This window comes from Felis catus, chromosome B2 (genome assembly GCF_018350175.1).
Source record: "Felis catus isolate Fca126 chromosome B2, F.catus_Fca126_mat1.0, whole genome shotgun sequence".
NCBI lineage: Eukaryota > Metazoa > Chordata > Mammalia > Carnivora > Felidae > Felis > Felis catus.
In genome coordinates, this window is record NC_058372.1 from 94,232,233 (window position 1) to 94,257,377 (window position 25,145).

Below are 25,145 nucleotides of genomic sequence, written 5' to 3' on the forward strand. Positions count from 1 at the left end.
CCACCTTGGGTGTAGAGATTACTTACTTAATCACGTAAGTAAGTAAGTAAGTAAGTAAGTAGTGAATACATAAATAAATAAATAATTTTAAAAAGTTAAAAGTAACAGAAAGCAACTGACAGGCAGCCAAGAGCATATGGATGACCCAGAACAAAGTTGTCAGATTTGCATGTGAGGCTGTCATTATAAGATCAGAGCAGAATCCACCATGACTAGAAGTCTAATTGCAGCTCAGTACCATAGTTCCTGGAACATTGGAATTTTTCAAGCTGCACAAATGAATCTGCCACCTAGGTCCTCTTCACTCCCATGAAAAAGATGAGTTAACCTACATGAGATACTTAGACACTTTGCTTTTCCCCCTAGAAAATGGCCTCATCTGGAACAATCGTTTTCTTTTGCTAATAGCTTTTCTGCATCCACCTTTCTTCTATAAAAATTTTCCAACTCCTTGGAGCATCTCTCTACTTCCTAGATAGGCGGCTGCTTGATTCATAAATTTGCTTAATAAAGCAAATTAGATCTTCAGATTTACTTGGTTAAATTTTGTTACTTAACAGATGCAATAGGTATTTTAAGTAGAGGACTATATATCTATTTAATGACTATTACTAGGCCTCAAATACAGTTAAATTTAAAAACCAATTGGCAGAAAAACATTGTACCATATAACATATACATATGCAATACAATTATATATTCATAAATTTATACATCAATATTAGTTCATTTTTTAAAAAGTCTACAGGGATAATAGCAAAAAACCTGATAGTGGCATCACCTCTAAGGAGGGACATATATTGAGAGAAGAAAAGTCAAGGTCATATGTAGCAATTTATACTTTACATGTCTCCATATATTCTTAATTTTTTTTCAAAAATATCCCAAGTTGTATTCTGTATTCATCTTGTCAGTTAAAACAACAACAAGAAGAAGCTTGTGACACAGCAGAGCAGATAAAATTTCCCATGCCTTTAATAGCTCTGTTACAATGACACAATTATATTATGAACATGTTTACATAATACAGTCTACAAGTAATTTAACATGTATCTAGTATTTTATTATATAGATACAGTTTAATTTTATTCAAAAGTCTTTTGTTTCAAACTATTTAAAACAACTTCAAAAACTTTTATTATGGAGTTTTCCAAAAACAAAATTAGATGGCATACAAATAAGGAACCTACAAGTATCCATAACCAGCTTCAGTGATTATCAATTTATGGCCAAACCTGTTTTCCTAAATGAAAACTTTACTTTCTCTACTCATATAACTTCTCTTGGTAATAATCTTTACCTAAGGATAAAGAAGAGATTTCATAAATGTCTGGATTCTGGTCCATTCACTATTCTCAACAACTTTAATTAACCTTTAGAATCATCTTCGATTAATAACATGGTTATTTATCAGAGTTTCTCAACTATCTGGGGCAAACTTATTTAAAGTCTAAATCCCCCAAGATTTTCTCTATCCCTATGACAATTCAAAAATATAAAAATCCTGTGCAAAGAACTACAATAATTGTTTATTTAAAGCTATCAGCATGCAATGACAGTTAAAGAGTTGAGAAAAATAGAGGAGTTGAGAAAACAAAATAATTGGGGGAAATGATGTAATAGTTTTTCCACACAATGTTTTGTCTTAAGCATCTCTTGGTTAAAGGAAAATAAGCTAGGTGGCAGATGCAAGCCCAGTTCCCTATTTTAGTGGCTCCACATTGCATCCTCCTGGAGTGCTTTGCAAATTAAAATAATGTTGTTGTTTAATGCAAGGCAAAGTAGAACTCAGAGGTCAAGACCATGAATTAGGCTGGAGAACTAGGCGAATTAAGTGTAATCACACGGTAACAGTGCAATGGTGATTCAGAACCATGGACAGTGGCACTCTCGCCTCCCTTCTCCCTGTGGTAGAAAGCTTGCTCCTACAAAAAAGCATCTGTTACTGTGTATCTGGAGTGGATAGATCAAAGGCACAGACCATGCTCAGAGGCCAAATGCACAGGTCAATCTAGCAGAAACAGAGCCCAGGCAGAAGCATGGTGAAGGTCTTAAAATCCAAAGACAGATATGCAGGAATCACACTCAGGGAAATAACAAACGAAATCTGAGGTCAAAAAGCAGGACTGGAGTATAAGCTAAGGCTAAATACAATAGAAAACAGAAGGCATTCAGGCTTGAGGACTAGAAACAACACTTTCAAGTACAGAAGCAGGCAACAAGGTTTCACAACAGTGCAACTAGAGTTAGGTCTTCTTGCATTTGGATCTGAATTCAACTCAATTCAATTCAATTCAATTCAATTCAATTCAAGTTCATTCAAATCCACAAGCACTCAATGCACACCAATAGTGAGACAATGGCTTCAGGCAGTAATCCTGGTATGGACAGATAAGAGCTAACAGATTTGCACTGCTCAGAGGTGTGAACAAGATTGAACAGATACTACTGATTACACCTGTGACCTAGGTCTTCTGGATCCTCAAGGTTTTGACATCTGGAAGCAGTGCCTTACTTAATTCACTATCAATTCTTTTGCACTAACTCAGAGAAGATAAAGAAAAAAGAACGAAAAGAGGGATAAGGTCACTGGGGAAGGGGAAATTGATGCATACTGACATGATTATCCCCACCTTCTTATTAGGTATTTCATTTTAACATTTTTTTTTCAATCTCTCTAGACAAAAAGTGACTTTATATGGACGTCCTTTAGAAAGAAAATGATGTGTGTGTGTCTGCATGTGTGTATGTGTGTGTATGTATGTATGTATGTATGTACATGTGTGTATAAATTGAGAAATTTTGTTTTGATTTTATCCAAAACAGATAAAGGGGTGCCGACACAATTGGGAGAAATAGACAATTAACCACAGTATATAAATACTTTTTCCCACTAAAGAAGAAATCATCTCTTATTTAAGGGTAAGAGAATCCTTATACTGTCTTTTTAAATATATTAAATAAAGGACAGACTCATTAGATAAAACAAACCAAGAGTATAGTAGGTAAGATTCTTAACACCAGACGTTCCTTTCTCAGAGATTGATAATGGTGCCAACTTAGTGGGAAGAAATTTTAAATAGAAGTTCAAGAGTTTGGCAATTAAACAAGCCAAAGTTATGGAGGGCCATATGCCCACTTAAATTTGATGCACCATTGGCATAATTATTATGGACGCAAATGTCATTGGGCACTAAGTTAAGTCTCTTCATCGGCCTTTATAGTAGATTTGGTACGATGTGACTACATGGGTATCCCTAAACTTCTTCAGTGCCCCATATGTACTTTTTCCAAAATTGTGCTTTATTGGTTATAGAATACCTTCCCAGATAAGAGACTTATTCTTTGTTCAGAGATAAACAGAAAACTATACTTCTGCTTAAAGCACATTCAGGTCTTGCCTAATATCTAGGAAGATTAAGGGCCATACCTGGACCACAATGATTTTTCTTCTGTAGATGCTATTAGCGGATTTGAGCCAACTTCTAGAAAAGGGGTCAGCAAACTTCTCTCTGTAAAGGGCCAGATAGTAAATATTTTTTTTTTATTTTTTATTTTACTTTTGAGAGAGAGAGACAGAGTATGAGCAGCGGAGAGACAGAGAGAGTGGGAGACACAGAATCTGAAGCAGGCTCCAGGCTCCGAGCTGTCAGCCCAGACAGAGCCCAATGTGGGGCTTGAACTCACGAGCCGTGAGATCATGACCTGAGCCGAAGTCGGACACTCAACCGACTGAGCCACCCAGGCACCCCCAGATAGTAAATATTTTTAGGCCTTTGTGGGCCACATATTCTTCTCCATCATATATTCTCTTTCATTTTTTAAACTTTTTAAAAAATAATTTAAAAATGTAAAAAACATTCTTTTTCTTAATGTTTAATTATTTTTGAAAGAGAGAGAGAGAGACAGAGCATGAGCAGGGGAGGGACAGAGAGAGGGACACACAGAATCCAAAGCAGGCTCCAGGCTCTGACCTGTCAGCACAGACCCCGATGCGGGGCTCGAATTCACAAACCATGAGATCATGACATGAGCCAAAGTCAGACACTGAAGCAACTAAGCCACCCAGGCACCCCGTAAAAAACATTCTTAGTTTAAACAGACTATAAGCCAGATTTGACCCATAGGACATAGTTGGCCAACTCCTGCAAGGAAAAAGTTCAGAAGAAGATTAGAGTTGCCTGACCTAAAGAAAGGTGTGGGATGAGGGCACATCAATAAAATCTGAAAAACACAAATAACTTTCTAAAAAAAAGTGACACTCTTTTTTTTCAAATGGCTATGGCCATACCATCTATGATTTTGTTTCGACAACTAAAATTAATTTACCCCTTGGAAAATGATATGATTTGTCCATTCCACACAAGCAATGATGTTCATAAGAGTAAACTACTAAGAAAGACTTCTGGGGGCTCCTGGCTGGTTCAGTCAGTAGAGCATGCAACTCTTGATTTCAGGGTTTTAAGTTGGAGCCCCATGTTAGGTGTAGAGATTACTTAAAAAAAAAATCTTAAAAAAAAAAGAAAGAGACTTCTGACAAACTCAAGGGGAGTATTCACTACCTTCCTTGATTTTCTTCCTCATATCAGCTATATAAGCCACAGTTTGAAAGAAAACTTTCTCTCCATATTATGTAGAAAATACCTGTATGTGATATGTCGTGGGGGGGTGAGTATGGGGGTGGGGTGGGTGTATATATACATAACAGGAATAGATAAATAGAAATAGAAATAAAAATAGATAAAATGTATGTGCATTTTGGGGTGCCTGGGTAGCTTAGTGGGTTAAACATCTGACTCTTGATCTCTGGCTCAGGTCAGCTGATCTGCCTTACAGATGTTTGAAATGATGGTTTATGTGAAGGCAAAAATTCAGGTTTTCAAAAAGACAAGTACTGCATGATATCACTTATGTGGAATATAAAAAAGACAAATTCAAAAGAAACAGAACAGAGCAGTGATTACCAGGTGTTGGGTATGTTCAAGCCCTGTGAAGGGCTCTTGCTGGCAGCACGTAGCCTGCTTGGGATTCCCTCTCTCCCTCTCTCCCTCTCTCCGGGCCCCTCCCCCACTCATGCTCTCCTACACATGCACATTCTCTCACTCTCTCTCAAAAAATAAATAAATAAATTTTAAAAATATCTGGGCATGTTTATGTATGTAAGAATGAATTTATAAATGTGTATATATAATAAATATATAAAAACACATTTATATATTTCCACTAATTCATAGAACTACTTTTTCAGGACACTGTTTTTCATACATAATTTCAAAAGATATATAAGGGAACTAAAAGAGTATAATTGAATGAGTAGGAATGGTCACTGCAAGCCATCTAGTTAACTGGTTTTGTCTATCATTGCCTCCCATGCCCATAAAGTACTGGACACACACACTCATGTAGCAAAGAGTCCTCCAGTGTCATTAAAAAAAATTTTTTTAAGCATTTATTCTTGAGAGAGAGACAGAGCGTGAGCAGAGGAGGGGCAGAGAGAGACGGAGACACAGAATTCGAAGCAGGCTCCAGGCTCTAAGCTGTCAGCACAGAGCCAGATGCAGGACTTGAACTCAGGAACTGTGAGATCATAACCTGAGCCAAAGTTGGATGCTTAACTGACTAAGCCATCCAGGCACCCTACCAGCATCAGCAATACTCATATATAGAATGAGGAGGGTTCTACACTTGCTTGATAACTGTTGCCAAGGTGTATCACACCCATTTCCACTTAATCAGCTGCTCCTCTTAAAGAAGGAAGTTTTTTTTTTAATAAACGTATGTATTTAGATTAAATTTACCGTCAAGGAGGTGACACTGCCTGCTACAAATGATTCACATATGTGCTAATTACCTTACAGAACACGGAGCTATAGAGAGATTAGAGTAATGACTTGGATGGATGAACAAATAGGTCAGCTAGAGATGAGTGAACTGATTTGTCTAATATTAGAACCGAGCCCTACAAACCCCCTGCCTGACTAAATCATCCAATTGCTTCTGCAGTTTTAGAACGTAAAGTATGGTTTTAAACCTTTGGAGTTTTTAATTTGCATATGATTGCCAGTCTTTTGCAAGAATTATAGGAGATGTAAATATAATTACATCCTGGAGAATTATAAGAGATGTAAAACCACACTCTCTAACAAATCTGTGTTCCTAAAGGTTTATGATTTGTCAAAAGATTCTCCCATTCTGTAAGGCTTTCATTATTTCCCTAATATCCATCGTAGAAAGGCTCAGAACACAAAAACCCTCAACAACTACATGGGCTGCAGTCATAAACAAATACCAAAATGTAACATAAAGATGTTCCTCCATAATATTTATCAGCAGATAGGACACTATGATTTGAGTAGATAATACAAGGTGATAAGCAGCCAACACAGGGGTTTTGCTGCTCTAGGAGTTAAAAAACACAGACTCTTAGATCATTTCTGCCTGAAGGGGCTTTGTGAAAGAAGACATTTAATCCCTCAGTGCCTCATTTTTTCTCTTTATAAAATTGATTTCACATGCTAGTATCTATGCCTCAATTAATAGTAAAGTTATGTAAAAGAAGGAAAAAGACAGAGTTCTTTATTTTGTACTTCTCTATGCCTTTCAAATGCACCCTTCTCAATCTTCAAAATAAAAAATAAAAACACTAGATTCAGTAGTAGAATAAGAAAGATCATTGATTGAATAAAAAGAGAAAGCTAAGCTATTGGGCAATATTATTCAACATTTGTTTTAATTCCCTTAGGCAACCACAGACCATCTCTCTATGTGCTGCCCTCGTATCTCATCTCTGTAATGAGAATCAGGTTGGAGAGTTTAAGTAAGACCAATTTTTACCACCATAGGAAAAATTGAAGGTTACTCACATGATTGGATGTAGTGGGCCCTTACTGAGTCAAAACTAGTATCAGTCGGAAGAGCATGCAACTCTTGATCTTGGAGTTGTGAGCTCAAGCCCCACATTGGGTGTAGAGATTACCTAAACAAACAAACAAACAAACAAACAAAGAAACAAATTTAAGCCATTAAAAAAAAAACAGCATTTAGACGTGTCTGGACCTAATTTTAACTTGCTTTTATTCTTTTCTCCCCTGCCATTTCCTACATCTGCACAGCCTACTCCCCACCACACCCCCTCTGCCACCCAAGTCACACCCCAGAAGCCAAAGATGGAGAAAATAGTATATTGTGTGTCTTGCATGTTTTTCCTGGAGCTCAGATCTATTAATTCCTTTTTTTTTAAGTTTACTTATTTTAGAGAGGGAGAGAGAGAGAGAGAGAGAGAGAGAGAGAGAAAATGCACATATGGGGAGGGGCAGAGAGAGAGAATCCCAAGCAGGCTCCGCACTGTCAGTTCAGAGTCCGATGTGGGCTCAAACCCACAGACTGGGAGATTATGACCTGAGCCAAAATAGTCAGACACTTAACCAACTGAGCCATCCATGCTCCCCTCAGCTCCATTAATTCCTAGTGGAACACTCCAGAAAGAGAAGCCACAAAAAAAATGCCAAGGAATACACTATATGATACTCTAGGAGCCAAGGGAACACAGCCGGATATAAGCAAGGAAGGGGGCATTTTCCACATTTTGTCACAGCACAGCATGACCTGGCATCATATTTGGCAGCTCTGAAAGCAATGAAAGATGGCACTTTTAACAGATTCAATATTACATTGGATGTGGGCAACAAAGGAAGGCACCACTTTCAGGGGCTTCCTCATTCATGCAGCACATTAATCAGGTGACCAGAATTCCTGAGCATGTAAGAGGGCTTCCCAAGCCAATGTGAAACATGCCCTGGGCAGTCAGAAGGAGCCTGGAAGCCTTCTGAGAGCAGGTAGGGGCACTAATGTGAAATTCATTTGATCACTTATTTATGTCCATTTGTACCCACAGGCTGGTGACAACTGAAAATTAGTGTATATGTGTTTTCCAGTAAAATCCAGATTTCAAATATTCTTCCCATGGTATTCAAAAATCATGGAAATGCGGGGCACCTGGGTAGCTCAGTCGATTTGGGCATCTGACTCTTGATTTCAGCTCAGGTCATGATCTCATGGTTCGTAGGATCAAGCCGAGCATGGGGCTTCACTGACAGTGCAGAGCTCGTTCATGATTCTCTCCCCCTCCCCCACTCCCATGCACACGTGCTCTCTCTCTCTGCTCTCTCTTTCTCTCAAAGTAAATAAACTTTAAAAAATTAAAAAAAAAAACACATACATGGAAATGCACAAATTTCATCTCCAAACTATATGCCTGACGTGGGGGGCAGAAATATAGTTACCATATTCATATGTTATCATCAGAAGACAAATGTCTTCATTGATTGCTGAAGTGCCAGCATAAATAATCTATTCCTTTTGCTCAACACTACTAACAGCAGACCTGTTTCTTTATCAGGAGAAAAGGAGATGGAAAGGAAGTTGAGGGGGTAGTGAAGAAGTAAAAATTAGACGAAATAAGGAAACTGTCTTATGCTTCACAGTCTTTTTTTTTTTTTTTTTTTGAAAGTACAAACTTGGAAAGTTTATATTGTTCCTAGTTTTACTTGTTCCACAGTCTTAATTAGTACTGTTCCTCTGGTTGGAAGGCAGAAGGAAACGGCCCTTTCGGTCTCTGCTTCAGTCCACCTTCCCCCGTGTGTCTCTCAGAGGTCTGCAGTTATGCTGGTGAAATGGGTGGCATGATTTGGTGAAAGGAACACTGGATTTGGGAATAGGACACGTGGTTTCAGACCTGTCTCTCTAGCTAACAGGCTCTTCGGATGAGGGGGCGGGTTAGGGAGAGGAGTGGCCGTGCTTTTAGGAATTTGCCAATTTCCATGATATAAATATTCCCAACATGACATTTCATACCCCCATTCACATGTCACATTCCCATCCACACATTTACTGAAAAGAAAAAAAGAAAGAAAAGAATTCTTTTTACTCTTTGGGTTTCATTATGGACAGTTTCCATTGTTATGTATTGAAGTTCACCAATGTTCTCTAATGTCGGGTCAGCTGTTAATCCAACCTGAGATTTTTTCATCTCAGGCACTGTAGTTTTCATCCCTAGAAATTCTATATGGGTCTTCATTCATTCATTCATTCATTCATTCATTTAGAGAGAGAGCACAAGCTGGGGAGGGGCAGAGAGAGAGGGACAGAGGATCTGAAGCAGGCTGTGAGCCCGATGTGGGGCTTGAACTCACCAACTGTAAGATCATGACCTGAGCCAAAGTTGGGTGCTTAACTGACTGAGCCACCCAGGTGTCCCTATATGCGTCTTCTTTTAGATCTCCCACGTTTCTACTTAAATGTTGGACACATGGAACATAGTTAAAATAAATAGTTGTTTTACTGTTTTTCTGTTAATTGTAACCTTTGTATCTATTCTGAGTCAGTTTTAATTGACAGATTTTTCTTCTTGTAGCTCCTGCTTTTCTGCTATTTTACACTCCTGACAATCTTAGATCGGATATTGTGAATTTTGTTGAGTGCTGCATATTTTTTTTAAATTTTTTTAAAGTTTATTTATTTTTGAGACAGAGAGAGACAGAGCATGAATGGGGGAGGGGCAGAGAGAGAGGGAGACACAGAATCTGAAACGGGCTCCAGGCTCTGAGCCATCAGCCCAGAGCCTGACGCGGGGCTCGAACTCACGGACCGCGAGATCATGACCTGAGCTGAAGTCGGACGCTTAACCGACTGAGCCACCCAGGCGCCCCATAGTGCTGCATATTTTTATACTCCTCTGTATTTTCTTGAGCTATTTCTGAGATGTAGTTGTTACTGGAAAATATTTCCTTTTGGGTCTCAATTTTCACATTTTTTAAGGTGGGGCCACAGCAGCATTTAGTCTAGAGTTAATTATTCCCCGCTACTGAGGCAAGACCCTTCTGAGTATTGCACCCAAATTATGAGCTTTTCCAGCTGGTGGGAACAGGCACTGTTTCAGATCATGTATTAGCACAGAATATTATTTCCTCTAATCCTTCCAGATAGTTATTTTTCATTCCTAAAGAGATTTCCTTAATGCATGTGTTGGTAAGTACTGTGCAGAATGCTTTGGAGGGACCCTGAAGAGTTCTGAAGTAGTTTCTCTCTGCAACTCTCTCCTTTCTGGTACTTTGTCTGGAGAACTCTAGCCGCCTTGGTCTTCCTGGACTCTCAGCTCTATCCACATTCTCCCCCTTTGCTCCTGGCCTTGAACCTTTCTCAAGGAAGGTAAGTTGGAGCCAACTGTAGGGTTCCTTTGTTGTTTCTCATCTCATGGAGATCATTGTCTTTTGTTACCAAATGTCCAGTGTCTAGAAAACTCTTATTTCATGTATTTTGTTGAAGTATTAAAAAAATTTTTTTCAGGTGGGCAAGTAAATCCATTTCTTACTACTTCATCCTGGCTGGAAGCAAAAGTGATTACCTTCATTTTTGGTATAATTTATTTCATTATAAGTTTATGCAATTTAATATTCAATAATGGTAGTGTAAATTACCTGCCTATAAAATCCTGCAAATTTAACAACTGGCTCTCAACAAGCTGGTATAGGCTGGCATATCTCTGCTTGAGCTTCACTTTCTGCATCAATTGACAAAGACACTATTTTATACAATTTAAGATTACTTCTAGTTTATCAAATCTAAATTCCATGACCTTAAGAACAACAACTCTGGTCAGAGTTATTTAACAATTTTTAAAAACAAAGCACATAAAATAAAACCAATAAGTTCTTCTGGATTCAGACTCGGGATTCCATGTACTATACTACTCTTTTTATTCAAGAGTCTCCTGCCTCTATGCGTCCTAAAGCACACTTTCAACCCAGGCCTTTGTCATCTCTAGACTTAAGAAGTTACTGAAACTGGTATTTTTGCTTTTAGTCTTGTTCCTCTTTACTTCCACTCTCCATGGCATCAAGGGAATGAGCTTTCTGAAAATCACAGATTTGAGGGGTGCCTGGATGGCTCAGTTGGTTGAGTGTCCAACTCTTGATTTCAGCTCAGGTCATAATCTTACAGTTCATGGGTTTGAGCCCTGCATTGGGCTCTGCATTAACAGTGTGGAGCCTACTTGGGATTCTCTCTCTCTCTCTCTCTCTCTCTCTCTCTCTCTGTCTGCCCCTCCTCTGCTAATGTTCTTTCTCTCTCTCAAGATAAATAAACTTAAAAACATTTTTTAAAAATCACAGATTTGATCAGATATTTCACAGTACCTGCAGGATGAAGTCCAAGCTCCTTAGGATACGCAAGCTTTGCAATAAAATGAAAAACCAAAAACCGGAAAAAAACTAACAAAATACATCACTCCCAAATCTTATTCCCCTTGGTAGTATTATACAGCATACACCTGTCATGGCTTCATGGAGGCATTTTGTGCTTTCCTACTCTTTGACCTTCGAGTTGACCATGTGGTCAGATTTAACCATTTGACCAATGGGATGTTATGAATGTGACATGTGCAGAGGCTTGAAAAGAGCCTGCATGGTTTGGCTTGCACTTCTGTCATCACTATAAGAGAGTGATAGCCTTTGTCCCTATATCTTGAGCCCAGAATGAGATATGTGGGCTGGACCCACAACATGAAGCAGAGCTCCCCAGCCAACCCTACAACAGCCAATCTGCCCTTGACCTGCAGACCAGTGAGCATGAAAATGAATGCTAATTTTTGTAGGCCACAAAGATTTTTGTGGTTGCTAAGTATGCAGCAAAAGCTGATGGATACACTAACTAGAATCTGTTATGATTCCATGCGAGGAAGTTGCACATCTATTAGCTCATTTAACTTTCTCAATAATCTGTGAAACTGTTTTCTTGCATTGTATGGATGGGAGAAATGATAGTTAGTGAGTTTATGTTATTTGCTTAAGTTTACATACTAATAAGAGTGGTGGATATGAGATTTGAACTCAGATTTGTCTTTCCCACTACACACCTTCATTTCCTACTTCTCCCTTAATTTCTATTTTCTGCTTCAGCAATAACATACATAAAGTACCGTTTCCAACTCTAGCCTTCGCACATGCTGTGTCTAGGCATATAGTAGGTGTTCAATAAATATTCAGTAATAGCTAATGAATAAATGTAAAATGCCTCTCTTTTGTCACCTGGTTAATTCAGTCTTCAAAACCTGTTTTATATTTTTAATTGTTTTAAAGTTTATTTATTTTGAGAGAGAACATGTGTGCATGGGAGTGCAAACAGGGGAGGGGCAGAGAAAGAGAGAGAGAAGGAAAGAGAGAATCCCAAGCAGGCTCCACACTGTCAACATGGAGCCCAACATGGGGCTTGATCTCACGAATGGGGAGATCATGACCAGAGCTGAAATCAAGAGTCGGGTGCTTAGGGGCGCCTGGGTGGCGCAGTCGGTTAAGCGTCTGACTTCAGCCAGGTCACGATCTTGCGGTCCGTGAGTTCGAGCCCCGCGTCAGGCTCTGGGCTGATGGCTCAGAGCCTGGAGCCTGTTTCCGATTCTGTGTCTCCCTCTCTCTCTGCCCCTCCCCCATTCATGTTCTGTCTCTCTCTGTCCCAAAAATAAAAAATAAACGTTGAAAAAAAAATTAAAGAGTCAGGCGCTTAACCGACTGAGTCACCCAGGGCACCCCCAAACTCTGTTTTAGAGTTTTTTTCTTCACCTCTCTAGTAATTTCCTCCTTTCTGCTTTTCAATCTACCATAGTCAAAAAGTCTACCTATCATACTAAACTGCAATTATCTCATTGACACATTTGTCTTCCCTGCCTTAAAATTTCTCATTGTTAGGGTCCATAAAAATTAATCTTGTATCCCTAGGGCTACTCTGGGAATAGCACAAAAGTAATATGTGTATGTTTTCATTCATTTCATTTCATAAGTGTATCGTTTCATTCTGATCATTTGTGATCACCGGAAGAGAGCTAGGCTTCCAGGAAATACCAATTAATTTAAACATTATGATCATCCCTGATGCTATTCACATTCATAAGCAGACATTAAAGAAAAACTTACAACTAGTTACATTTCAAGAGGTTTAGGAAACTCCTTGCCTGTACTCTAGTACCTCCCACTTCTCCATGATCCTCTTGAAAGTCATTGCATGTAGCAGATGTTTTGATGGGAAAGCACTTCTGAATGCCATAGTTGCATGGAAGGAAATATTTGAAAATTCTATTTAATTTGAAGGTTTGAGAATGATTTTTCATAACCAAAGTATTTGAAGGGCATAGAGTTTTATAAGGAGAAATAAAATTATTTAACGTTTTCAAGTAAACTACTTTAAAAAACTTATTACGACAGAACCCACAGAAAAGAACCTGGGAAGTAATTTATCAAACAGCAACAACCACTAGATGTCAGCACTTAAGAACTGTAATCCCACCAATGTCTCTGATGTCGGTTTAATTTTTTTTTCTTTTCAAGATTATGATTTAAGATACAAGATAGTTGGAAAACAGGTAAATGTTTGCTTGAAGTAGATAAACTCACATTTAGAAAACAATCTCAATTATAGTGACAATTCTTATAACAAGAATTAACATCTAATTTTTAAAAATTGTTTATTTATTTATTTGGAGAGAGAACATGAGCAGGGAGGGGCAAAGAGAGATTGGGAGATAGAGAATCCCAAGCAGGCTCTGAGCTGTCAGTGCAGAGCCTGATTCGGGACTTGATTTCACGAACCATGAGATCATGACTTGGGCCAAAATAGAGTTGGATGCTTAACCAACTAAGCCATCCAGGCTCCCCTAAAAATCTCATTTTAAGTGATCATTTTGCAAGCCCTGGATGTTCACCAACTGGTACTTTGCCAAAAAAAGACCAGGACGAGATTCTACATGCAAGAATCCCCTACAGGCAAATACCCTAACATCTCAAGAACTGAATAAGTGGACTTTGAACCTATGTATTTGGGATTTCCTTCAGGTCATGATAGCAAAATGTTCTTCTTCGCAAAACCATACTAGCTATGGTCCTGCACAAACACTTCTATGCCGCTTCTTGCCAACCATCCATCAACTTTTTTCAGTTTCTCCTTTTAGATTTAAGCCATGCAATCACTAAATTTCCTTTGCTTTTGAAGCATATTCAACAAATCAAAATCAGTGCACTGACAGGCCACTTAAAAAGCAAACCTTCATTTGTTTGTTTGTTTGTTTGGTTTGGTTTTTTCCTAGAACACAAAAATCTCTCGTGGGCTATTTCTGAATAGCATACAAAGTGAGATGCACCAAGAGCAAGAAGCAGGCCAAAGGTGTGTCCATAGGGCGGGGTCTGTGAGCCTGTGGCTGAGAATAATGTAAGTCTAATTAGCTGCTTAATGAACCATTATTAAGCTGTCTGGGGTTGAGTGAGGAATGCACACACTGAGCTCAGCTGACTGGCATCATTTTGATCAGAGTCTGAAATGAAACAATAGAATTTTTTAGGCCATTAGATACTTTCATAGGTATTCTCAGAGATGTCTTCCATATCTGAAGTTCTGTGATACATGAGTCTAATTGAATAGCCCGTTTCTTGTACCACCTGTACATAGCTTTAAGAAAGTGAAAATTGTTCTTACCCTTATTTAAAAGTAAAAACATGATCAAACCATACCATGGAGTTAGCATTTCCAGTAGCTGTGTCTTATGACACAGAAGTAAAACAAGGCACCAATATTGCTTTCCATTTCCCACAACTTCAAAGTTTTGTTTGCATGCTCTGAGAATTTTGCCCTAGACTATTACAGTTGATTTTTATACACCAAGATTTTCTTTCAATAATTGTAAGATTTATATCCTCCTTTCTATAATTGCCAGAGTTATTTAAACTTAACTGTGTTTATGTGAGTTAAATGTGTATCGATAGTCTTTTCCTACATGACTTGATCATTTATTTTCATTTTATTTTATTATTTTTATTTAAAAATTTTTTTTAATATTTATTTATTTTTGAGACAGAGAGAGACAGAGCATGAACAGGGGAGGGACAGAGAGAGAGGGAGACACAGAATCTGAAACAGGCTCCAGGCTCTGAGCTGTCAGCACAGAGCCCAATGCGGGGCTCGAACTCACGGACCGTGAGATCATGACCTGAGCCGAAGTCGGACGCTTAACCGACCAAGCCACCCAGGCGCCCCTTATTTTTTAAAGTTTATTTATTTTGAGAGAGGGGCAAAGATAGAGGGAGAGAGAGAGTCCCAAGCAGGCTCCATATGACAGCACGTAGCCCTATAGGGGGCTCCAACTCACAGAGATAACGACCTGAGAGGAAATCAAGAGTCAGAGCTAAGCACCCAGGCACCCCTTCATTTACATTTTACAGATACAGAAAGAAAAAAGTCCCAAAGTGCTTTCGTTTACTGGGGTGCCTGGCCGGCTCAGTCAGTTGTGGAGTGTGCGACTCTTGGTCTCAGGATTGAGTTCAAGCCCTGCATTGGGCCCAGAGCTTACATTAAAACACACACACACACACACACACATTAAAACACACACAGGGACACCTGGGTGGCTCAGTCGTTTGAGCATCTGACTTCAGGTCAGGTCATGATCTCATGGTTCATGAGTTCAAGCCCTGTGTGGGGCTCTGTGCTGACAGCTCAGAGCCTGGAGCCTGCTTCAGATTCTGTGTCTCCCTCTGCTCCTCCCCACCACTCATACACTCTCTCTCAAAAATAAGTACTAAAATGAACATAAAAATTTTTTTAAACACACACAAGTGATTTTGTTTATTTGTTTCAGTCAAGATTATGTGGTGGGTCAGACATAGAGCTGGGGTTATCTGACATGGTCTTTTCTTATTTTGCAGAGCTCATTATTTTCTTTAAAATCTTTGGGAATCAAAGCAATTATGAAAAATTTTGTTCTTCTGAAGTGTGCTCTTCATTTGTAATATACATCTTCTGCTCCATTCTGTTTCTGTTCCCAACATTTCTCTACAGGTACCATGTGAGTATTTCTTATTTATTTATTTATTTTTACCTTTTTTTTTCTAATGTGTATTTTTGAGAGACAAAGAAAATAGGAGCAGCGGAGGAGCAGAGAGAGAGAGAGAGAGAGAGAGAGAGAGAGAGAGAGAGAATCCACAGCAGGCTCCAGGCTCTGAGCTGTCAGCACAGAGCCCGACACAGGGTTCGAACCCACGAACCCAACCGTGAGATCATGACCTAAGCTGAAGCTGGACACTCAACTGGCTGAGCCACCCAGGCATCCCCCATGTGAGTGTTTCTTATTATTTGTCATAAACAGTGTGGTAGAATTATCTTAATGCCGTTCCTTATTCATTTGGCCATCGTTTGAATCCTTACCTTAGAATGTGAGGTGAAGTTTCACTTTGATGCTATTTTCCTATCAGTTCCCTAGTTGCCTAAGGCAGAGCGGGTGTAAAAACCTGTGGCAGTAGGTAGCCACAGTGTTACGGTTTATGTTAACCATGCCACCAGTGTACATTTATGCAGAATTATGAACAATATTTTCCTTATTCACTGGGATGTCCTTGGATACTGGTTTGTTCTGTAATTTAAGGGTGAGTTACAGAACCTGGTATGAAATTAGGTTAGCATGACACCTCATGGTTTGTCACCCATTTCCTTCCTCGCTCCCTCTTTTCTCCCTCCCCTTCTCCCAGCTCTTCTTTCCTTCCTTCTATTTTCTTTCTTTCTTTCTTTCTTTCTTTCTTTCTTTCTTTCTTTCTTTCTTTCCTTCGTTCTTTTTTCTTTCTTTCTCTTTCTTTCTTTCTTTCTTTCCTCCCATTCTTTCTTTTGTAGGTAAAATTATCCTTTTCTCCATCCAATTGTTTCTGTTTCTCTGCTGCAAATTTGGTTCCCAATATAGAATCCCCTCTTATCCTGATTAAGGAGCCAGATTAGATAAACTTTTAAATGCTCGTGGCCACAGGGTCTTTTACAAGTGAACCTCTGCATTGGAGAAATTGCTTCAGGAGACCTGGTCTTTGCCTTATTGCCTCCCATGCTTTTAGCTTTGCATCTTCAAAACGGGGGTACAGTGGTTACCTTATTACCGTAACTTACTTTTTTTTTTTTTTTTAGCGTTTATTTATCCTTGAGACAGAGAGAGACAGAGCATGAACGGGGTTGGGTCAGAGAGAGGGAGCCACAGAATCCGAAACAGGCTCCAGGCTCTGAGCTGTCAGCACAGAGCCCGACGCGGGGCTCAAACTCAACGGACCGCGAAATCATGACCCGAGCCAAAGTCGGCAGCTCAATCGACTGAGCCACCCAGGCGCCCCAACCGTAACTTCCTTTTGATGACATTGTATGACCTCAAGTACGGGAATGCTTTATTGATGCCGTGGAAAAGAATATGCCAAACTCTTAACTCTGAGAATTCTACTTGTTACGTTATGTACCCTATCACGTTCTAATTTTTTCAATAAACTTATTTCGTTTCCATAATTTTAAGATTAAAGGTTTAAAAAATTAGTTAGCTTTAACATTGCAGCAAATAAAATTTAGAACACTGGAAATTTAAATATGGAATGGCTACATGTAAATAATAAGAAAACACTCCGTAGAAAAAGTAGATAAAATTATGATTAAAGAAATAGCAGTATTGAATTTTGTTTCTAAATGAAAATAAACATACTAGAGCGAGTACATGGACTGAGGAAGGGAACTAATTTTATTGAAATGCAATGAAAATTGTATTCAGTATAATCTAAATATCAATTTGAAGAAAATACTGAAGGAAAAGGGGTCCAGAGCTTCTTATTGAATTAACTGACTTACTTCAGAAATGTTAAAACATTTGAAGATGCTAGAAATGCTTTTGCATATAGAAGTGCTCTGATTTTCCCAATTATCATGAAAACTGTTTCAGTTCAGTAGGCCATAGGCATCAACCATAAGCCCTTGAAACAACTTCCCAAGTGTTTTTATGAAACAGTGATTGTATCATAGATGTTCTCTCACACACAGATATTATAATTTGAACCAGACAATTGCCTCACAATGCACTGATTGTTATTTAACCCCCTTCCAAGTCACCTATTCAGCTAAAGAGGGGTGTCTATGTTCCAAGCCCTTGGGGAACCCTGCAGGAACCTAGGAGACTAAGGAATTTGAGCACTTCCATACCACTCTGTATCAGCTGTTTATTTTGCAGCTAACTGCCCCACACTGTTTTGAAGATAAGAGCATCACTATAGCAAGGTGGGTGGTTAGATAAAAACAATGTTTTATGAGTTAATATCATAGATAATATTTTAGTCCCAATCCTGCTTATTATTTGTGTGAAACACTGCCCCAGTTGTCTCATGTTCATGTGTTTTATCATTGTCCGAACAACCCTTGGGATAATCATACCATCCTCTACATCTCTACCCAATGTGGTTCGGCATGGCAATGAGAATTTGCCAGAGCCTCTACCCACTATTAGGACTGGGTAAAGTCTATTCCTTTGACTAGCCCATGTGGCTCATGCTCTTCTTTGGTAAACACCACAGGATACCGTTACTTAGAAATGCTTTCTGGGCTGTTTTTACTATCATCCTGATGTTGGCACATGTCTTTGCATTTCCAGCCACAATATTCTCCTGGTCTTTGTTGTTTTGATCCCACAGTGGAAGACAGAGAGGTGATAAAGTGTTTTGTTCTTTTAATGATACCCTTTTGGTCTCCAAATACAACTCTTACTATGAAATGATTCCTCATCCTACTGAAATGTCCCCTTCATGAGGGCAGGCACCAAATCTTATCCGTATTTCTAGGATCCTTCCTGGCACATAGTAAGTCAATAATATTTGTTCAATGAATGGTCCAAGTCCCTCAAGGATTGGCTAGAGAGTACATAAGTGAAAACATTGCCTTTAAAAATATCCTTTCTGGTGGGCTTGTTTTTCAGACAAGATGGCATAGACTTCTCTTCTTGTTCCTGCTAAGTACAGCTATAAACCCCGGAAATAACAAAAGAGGCAATCATAGGAGGACTTTGAAAGATGAAAAGGGAAAGGCAGACTGGCTAGGGAGCCAAGACTAGAGGAACACAGTGGCTAAGTATCTTAATTAGCCTTCTCACCCAGCAAAAGAAAGCAACCCAGACCCTGTGCCTAACCGAGTAGCAGAAGATGGCCCAGGTAGGCTTATTTCTCCCCTGGATCAAACAGAAGTCCTGCAAATAACACCAGGCAGGCCAAGTGGCACTGACAAAGGGGACAGAGGGGAAGTTCTTCTGACAAGTGGCCCTGGGGAACTACTCTTCATCACTGTGGGCTGAAGGCTTCCTTTTCCCACCTAGAGGCATGGGTGGCTCGGACTGGGGAAGTGCCTTTTATCCCCATAGGTGGCAACAGCAGAGACCAGGGGAGACCCGAGTGGCACCAAAGGAAGCAAGCAGACCAAAATAACACAGCAAAGGCTCCAAAAATTAAACTGTCATTGGAACCACAGTCTACAAGTAGACCATGACCTGCATGTTAAACCTAAACAGAATGACTGCCTGCTAAAATAGAAAATGTATATAGGACCTAGAATTTCCTAACACAACAGCCCAAGTGTCTAGTATACAATAGAAAATCACCTGCCATACTTACAGCCAGGAAAACCACACCTTGAATGAGAAAAGACAATGAAATGACACCAACGCTGAGATGAATCACATGTTGAAGTTATCTGACATGGATTGTAGAGTAGCCATCATAAAAATGTTTCAACAAGCAAATATGAATTCTCTTGAAACAAATGAAAACGTAGAAAATCTCAGTAAAGAAACAGATGTTTAAAAAACGGAAAAGAGAAAACTGAAAAATACAGAAACCAAAATCAATAAATCACGAGATGGACTTAGTTGTATAATGCAGATGATAGGATAGAAGCAGTAAACTTGAGAACAGATAAATTCACCAAATCTGAATAACAGAAAAAAATAGACTGAAAAGAATACCCTTTCCTTGATGATCAACAAGAAGCTCTTTTGCTCTGTAGTGAATTGTTTCCCCTCCCAATGCATTAAACCCTATTTCCATCCAGCTGGATGGATTTCATCTCCCTTCTTTGTCCTAATTTCATTAGCACAGTGCCCTAGCTTTCAGTCCCAAAACTTTCTTCAAGGGCTCTTGGGACTCTAAGCAAAATGGCAATTTTGTAACCTGCTTCAAAGTTCACATTGGGTAGATTAACAACCAATGTCACTTTCCATATCCTTCCATCTCCCATCCAACAGGTATTTCTAATGGTTCCTCAGATAAGATAGCATTGGGCTGTCCCATCAGGACTCAGAAGCACAGTCTCCTAGCTGTAATCTATTTATGACAGTCCTGGGGCACCTGCATGGCTCAGTCAGTTAAGCGGCGACTTGGGTTCAGGTCATGATTCCACAGTTCCTGGATTCGAGCCCTGCATTGGGCTCTGTGCTGACAACTTGGAGCCTAGAGTCTGCTTTGGATTCTGTGTCTCCCTCTCTCTGCCCCTCCCCCACTTGTGCTGTTTCTCTCTCAAAAAAAAAAAAAAAAAAAAAAAAAAATTATAACAATCCTTTGAGCTCCAGAAGTTAGCTCTGTAAATTTGAAAAGTAAATGCTTATATATAAATATATAAACTTTTATTGAGATATTATAAATGAGTTAGCTATTCATTATATAAAGTGATGAAATACATAAAAAGTGGTATAAAAGAAACATTTTTTAAGATACAAGTCACATCCCTTTCTGAGTAAATCTGAACTTCTATCAATGACTCCTTAATCTTTGGTTTTCTTTGCTACCTTTAAGAAAAATGTAAATCTTCTACTTACGGTATTTTGAAACTGCTCAGTTATGCCTGCTGTTTCGATTTGTGTGTTCTACTTTGGGAACAGTTTCAACATCTAAAGCCTTACTTTAGCTGTTTCAACTGCTTTGTAACTAGGTTTTCAGAGCTTAGGGGAAGTCTGTTGTTAACTAATTAGCTCTGGCTAATTACTTGCATATTCTAATTGCCCTAGCTATCTATCCCTGAATCCACCATAATCTCTGAGACCTGAATACTTGGTACTTCTCTCACTTGTCAGATTTGGCTTCATTCTGTTCTGAAGCTTGCCCGCAAACCCTCTCCTTCCTGTCTGTCTTCAGACCAGAAGATTAACAGGAAAAACATGGACTCAAATGACAAATCACAAAATGTGACTCCTGCCACTTCCTTCCCCCAAATTTGTGATAAGCTCATTATGGTTATTAAAAAAAATTCAACGAGTAGGCTTATGGTATTCACGGCAAGGTAATGTCTACTGAGAAAAGGGAACTGGTAGTAACCACACATAAGCATCTCCCCATGTAAGCCTCTCTTTCCATCTGATCTACTGGGTTTTATTTTTCCTGAGTTTATATCCTAGTTTAAGGACCTAATTTCTGTATGTCCATGAGTAAACTATTTAATATCCCCCCAACCAAGTCTCAATTTATGCACTTATAAAATGAGCATTATATTAGTACCAACATCACGATTCTGTGGAAAAGATCAACGGTGTTGATCAACAGTGCCTGGAATACAGTAAGCACTCAATAAATGTTGGCTATTGTCTCTCTTCTTATTTCTAGCATTGAAGTAAGTTGTTCCCATCTCCTTTATCTACCAAGTTACAAACTTTGTGAGGTTGGGATGGTCGTATTCATCTCTGTATACCATTTTGGGAGGCTCTGTCTGAAAGTGATTGACCCTTTTCATGGTTTCTATTGCAACCACCCACATTATCTTTGCCATAGACTGTGTCACGCTTCTCTAACCAAAACTCTGCTACATGGCTTCAAAAAAAAAAAAAAAGTCACAACAGCCTTCTAATTTGGTGGGAAACCCCATACTTGCTTAATATGATACCATCAAATATACCAGGAAGCAGCAGAGATATCCTGGGTCTGTATTTCTCAAAACCCCAATTCAAAGAGTCCCGGAGGATGCGCATTGAGTCTGGACATCTGCATTCTAATAGTCACTATGTGACTTCTTGAACCATGTATTAATTCCTATTGGATGATTTAGCATAATCAATTCACTTAATCATGATTCTATATGATTTTTTGAATCTCTTCAAGCAAGGTGAATTTTCAAGCTAGGTGAACCTAGTAGGAAATCTGTATGGCAACATTTTATTTCTGCATATTTTCACAGGGAGAGAAGGCATAGACTAAAGGCAGTAGTCAGAAGTAAATGTTTCTCCCACACTTATTCTACCAGGCCTAGTATCTAGTTTCTGGGGCTAAAGTTGACTAAATTTTATTAGGTCCCCATTTTGTGGAGAAACTTGCCTTCATATGTATTTGTGTGTATTCTAAATATGTCCCAATACAAAAGCACTAACACCCATACCTGACTTAAAACATGGCTCAAGGCTACTACTTGTCTTTGTTATGGCTCCCTGGGCTTGACATTTGAAGTAGTGATTCCAAGTCAGTGGGTGATTCCAAGGTCTAGATTTGGTGAGAAGTATTAGGAAGTCTGCTTGTCGTTGTCCTAAGCCTTAGTTTTCAATCTAGCTTTTTTGTTTTAATCTCCATCTGTCTTCTTTCTCTGTACATATCATAACTGGTTCAGAACTGGGAAAAGGAAAATGGAGTATTGTTAAATGCCTTACCAAGCCACCATAAAATAGCGATAAACTCAAGGCACATCAATAAGAAAGTAGAAAAGATTATATTAACTAACTGGAATTAAAATTTTTAAAAATTCTAAAAATAAAAAAATAAAATTACATAACTTTATTTTAAAAAGAGAAATTGAAATAAGAAAAGCAAAATAAAAACAAAGAATATATTTTTAAAATAACTGTAAGTGATAAGAATGGTACTAGTAATTGCTTTTGGTGGTATTCCTGACAGTCAATTGAAGAGACTGAGTAGACTAAAGTCTAGAATGTTGATCTCTTTCCTCTTTATAATGCTGCCTTTATTCACAGACAAAAAATTAGTATTTGACCATTGATAACACAGAAACATAACTATAAATATACAGATATTGGTCACTAAAGAACTTTATCATGAACAAAGGTAGATTAACTGATGATTTTAACACCCACCTATCAAAAAAAGAAAACTTTCATGCATTTTTCAAAGTTAGTATAATTTATTTAGTTCATTGGTGTTTTGATATTGTTTGTTTTGTTTTAATTGTTGTCGTTTTTGTTCATTGGTTCTTGTGAAAGTATCCCAGAAATTATGATTCAGTGGAATTTGAATTGAGGTCCAGGAATTTAAACCTCTACTAAGCTCTTCAGGCAATTTTGATGTGAGTGACCTGTGGAACACTCTTTGAGAAACATGAAGTAAATAGCTTTAGAATCCTCCTCTATAAATGGAAATGATTATGCTCACTTCATGGGTTTCTTATGAGATACAAGTGAGGTAATGTACATAAATGCTTACAACAAAGTCTGGAACTTAGTAAGGATTTGACACATGTTAATTCTTCACCCCAAATCCCTTCCTTTCTGTTTTAGAAATTGTTTTCCACTACACAAGAAGGAAAAATGTTGAATATAATTTCCCCCTACTCAATATGACCACAATAAATGTATTCTGGTGTTCAGCTAGATTTATTTCTGGATAGCTTTACTGACTGTTTAAAACTGGTCTACCACCTGCCCCAGGTTAACATCCATTACACTATGCTCTAATAAATGAAAATCAAGATGGCTGTCACAATATTTTAATACTGTCCCATAATTTGAGCTAACTTGTTTGTCCCTATTTTAAACATGAAATATCACTTGGACTTTAACACTATCTTCCCATGACTTGATCTGTAGGGCTAAAAGTACAGCAATTTCAGTTATTAAAGTAATAACTAAGTTATTAAAGTTATTAGAGTTATTAAAGTAATAACTAATAGAGAAAGTGACCCTGGGAAGACCACCAGTTGGGAGTTCTTTACCCATCAACTCTATAATGATTTTTTTTAAGTAAACTCTACCCCCAACATGGGGCTTAAACTCAGTACCCCAGAGATCCAGTCACATGCTCTACCAACTAAGTCAGCCAGGTGCTCCAACTATAATGATTTTTTTTTTGTTAACCAACCATTTAATACAATCTATGTTAAAGCTAAGTAACAAGAAAAGGTATTTATAAATCTGTAAAGTTTTGAGGCATCCTCCATTTTTCTTTTTTGACATTTTAAAATATGTTGCAATGAAATAAAACCAATGTCTTTCTTTTCTCAATAAATCTATTTTTAATGGACAATCCTTAAACTCTTTGGGAATTTTTGTTGGGAGAGAAACCCAGCATCTAAAATTTGAAAGTGTGCTCTAAAAGGTAGCAGAGACACCTTCTTCATGGCTATCACCACCTACAAACCCGATGTGGGGGAGGGTTCTCTAGTTTAAAAAAAAAAGAAAAGCACTACAAAAATTATTTTATTTATTTATTTATTTGGAGAGCGAGAGAGAAGGCATGAGCAAGGGTGGGCAGAGATAGAGGGGACAGAATTCCAAGCAGACTCTGCACATACTGCAGAGCTCAATGTGGGGCTTGAACTCTTGAACCGTGAGATCATGACCTGAGCTGAAATCAGATGCTTAACAGACTGAGCCACCCAGGCATCCCTACACAAATTATTTTAAACGTGGTCACCTAGGTGGCTCTGTCAGTTAAGCATCCGACTCTTGATTTCAGCTCAGGCCAGGATCTCACAGTTTCGTGAGTTTGAGCCCTGCACGGGCTGTGTGTTGACAGTGCCCAGCCTGCTCAGGATTCTCTCTTTCTCCCCCTTTCTCTGCCCCTCCCCCACTCACACTTTCTCTGTCTCTCTCAAAATAAACAAATAAACTTAAAAAAAAACACCGAAAAACGTTTTAAATGTATTGTCTTGTATATTGCGTTTCTGACAAAACTAAAAGCAGATGATTCCAGGTAATCCTTTTGCAGATTAAACAATGATCATACAACAGAACCTTGAATCATATTGCCTCAGTATCTCTTATAATTTATATGTAGACCAAGTTCTGAGTAGCACTACTGAAGGGAACAATGTAAAAAGATGGAGGACCCTGAATTTATCCTTATGTGTATGTCATTCTTCAACCTTTTTATTAAATGGTCAGTGAGTCAGTAATAATTTTAGGTAAAGAAGATGGGCATGATCTGAAGACTAGCAAAGTATTCTCCATCTACGCTCCCCAAATACCACTCCCTACTCCTCCAAATGACTCAGAACAAATTTGCCTGCCCTGGAAATTCTTCCCCAAAAGTCCTGGTTAGAAATCAAGATAGGAAAACTTGTGTGAGAAG

The 25,145-nt window shown here is 38.5% G+C and overlaps 1 long non-coding RNA gene across 1 annotated transcript; it reads right to left on the reverse strand.

The window, feature by feature from the left end:
* Window positions 1-941: 941 nt before the first annotated feature.
* LOC109500201 lies at window positions 942-7,118 on the reverse strand. Its single transcript, XR_002742117.2, has 3 exons — window positions 6,864-7,118; window positions 3,431-3,512; window positions 942-1,300 (listed from the first exon to the last, which is right to left on the reverse strand). It is a non-coding gene; the product is annotated as an uncharacterized LOC109500201 (long non-coding RNA).
* Between the last annotated feature and the right edge of the window lie 18,027 nt (window positions 7,119-25,145).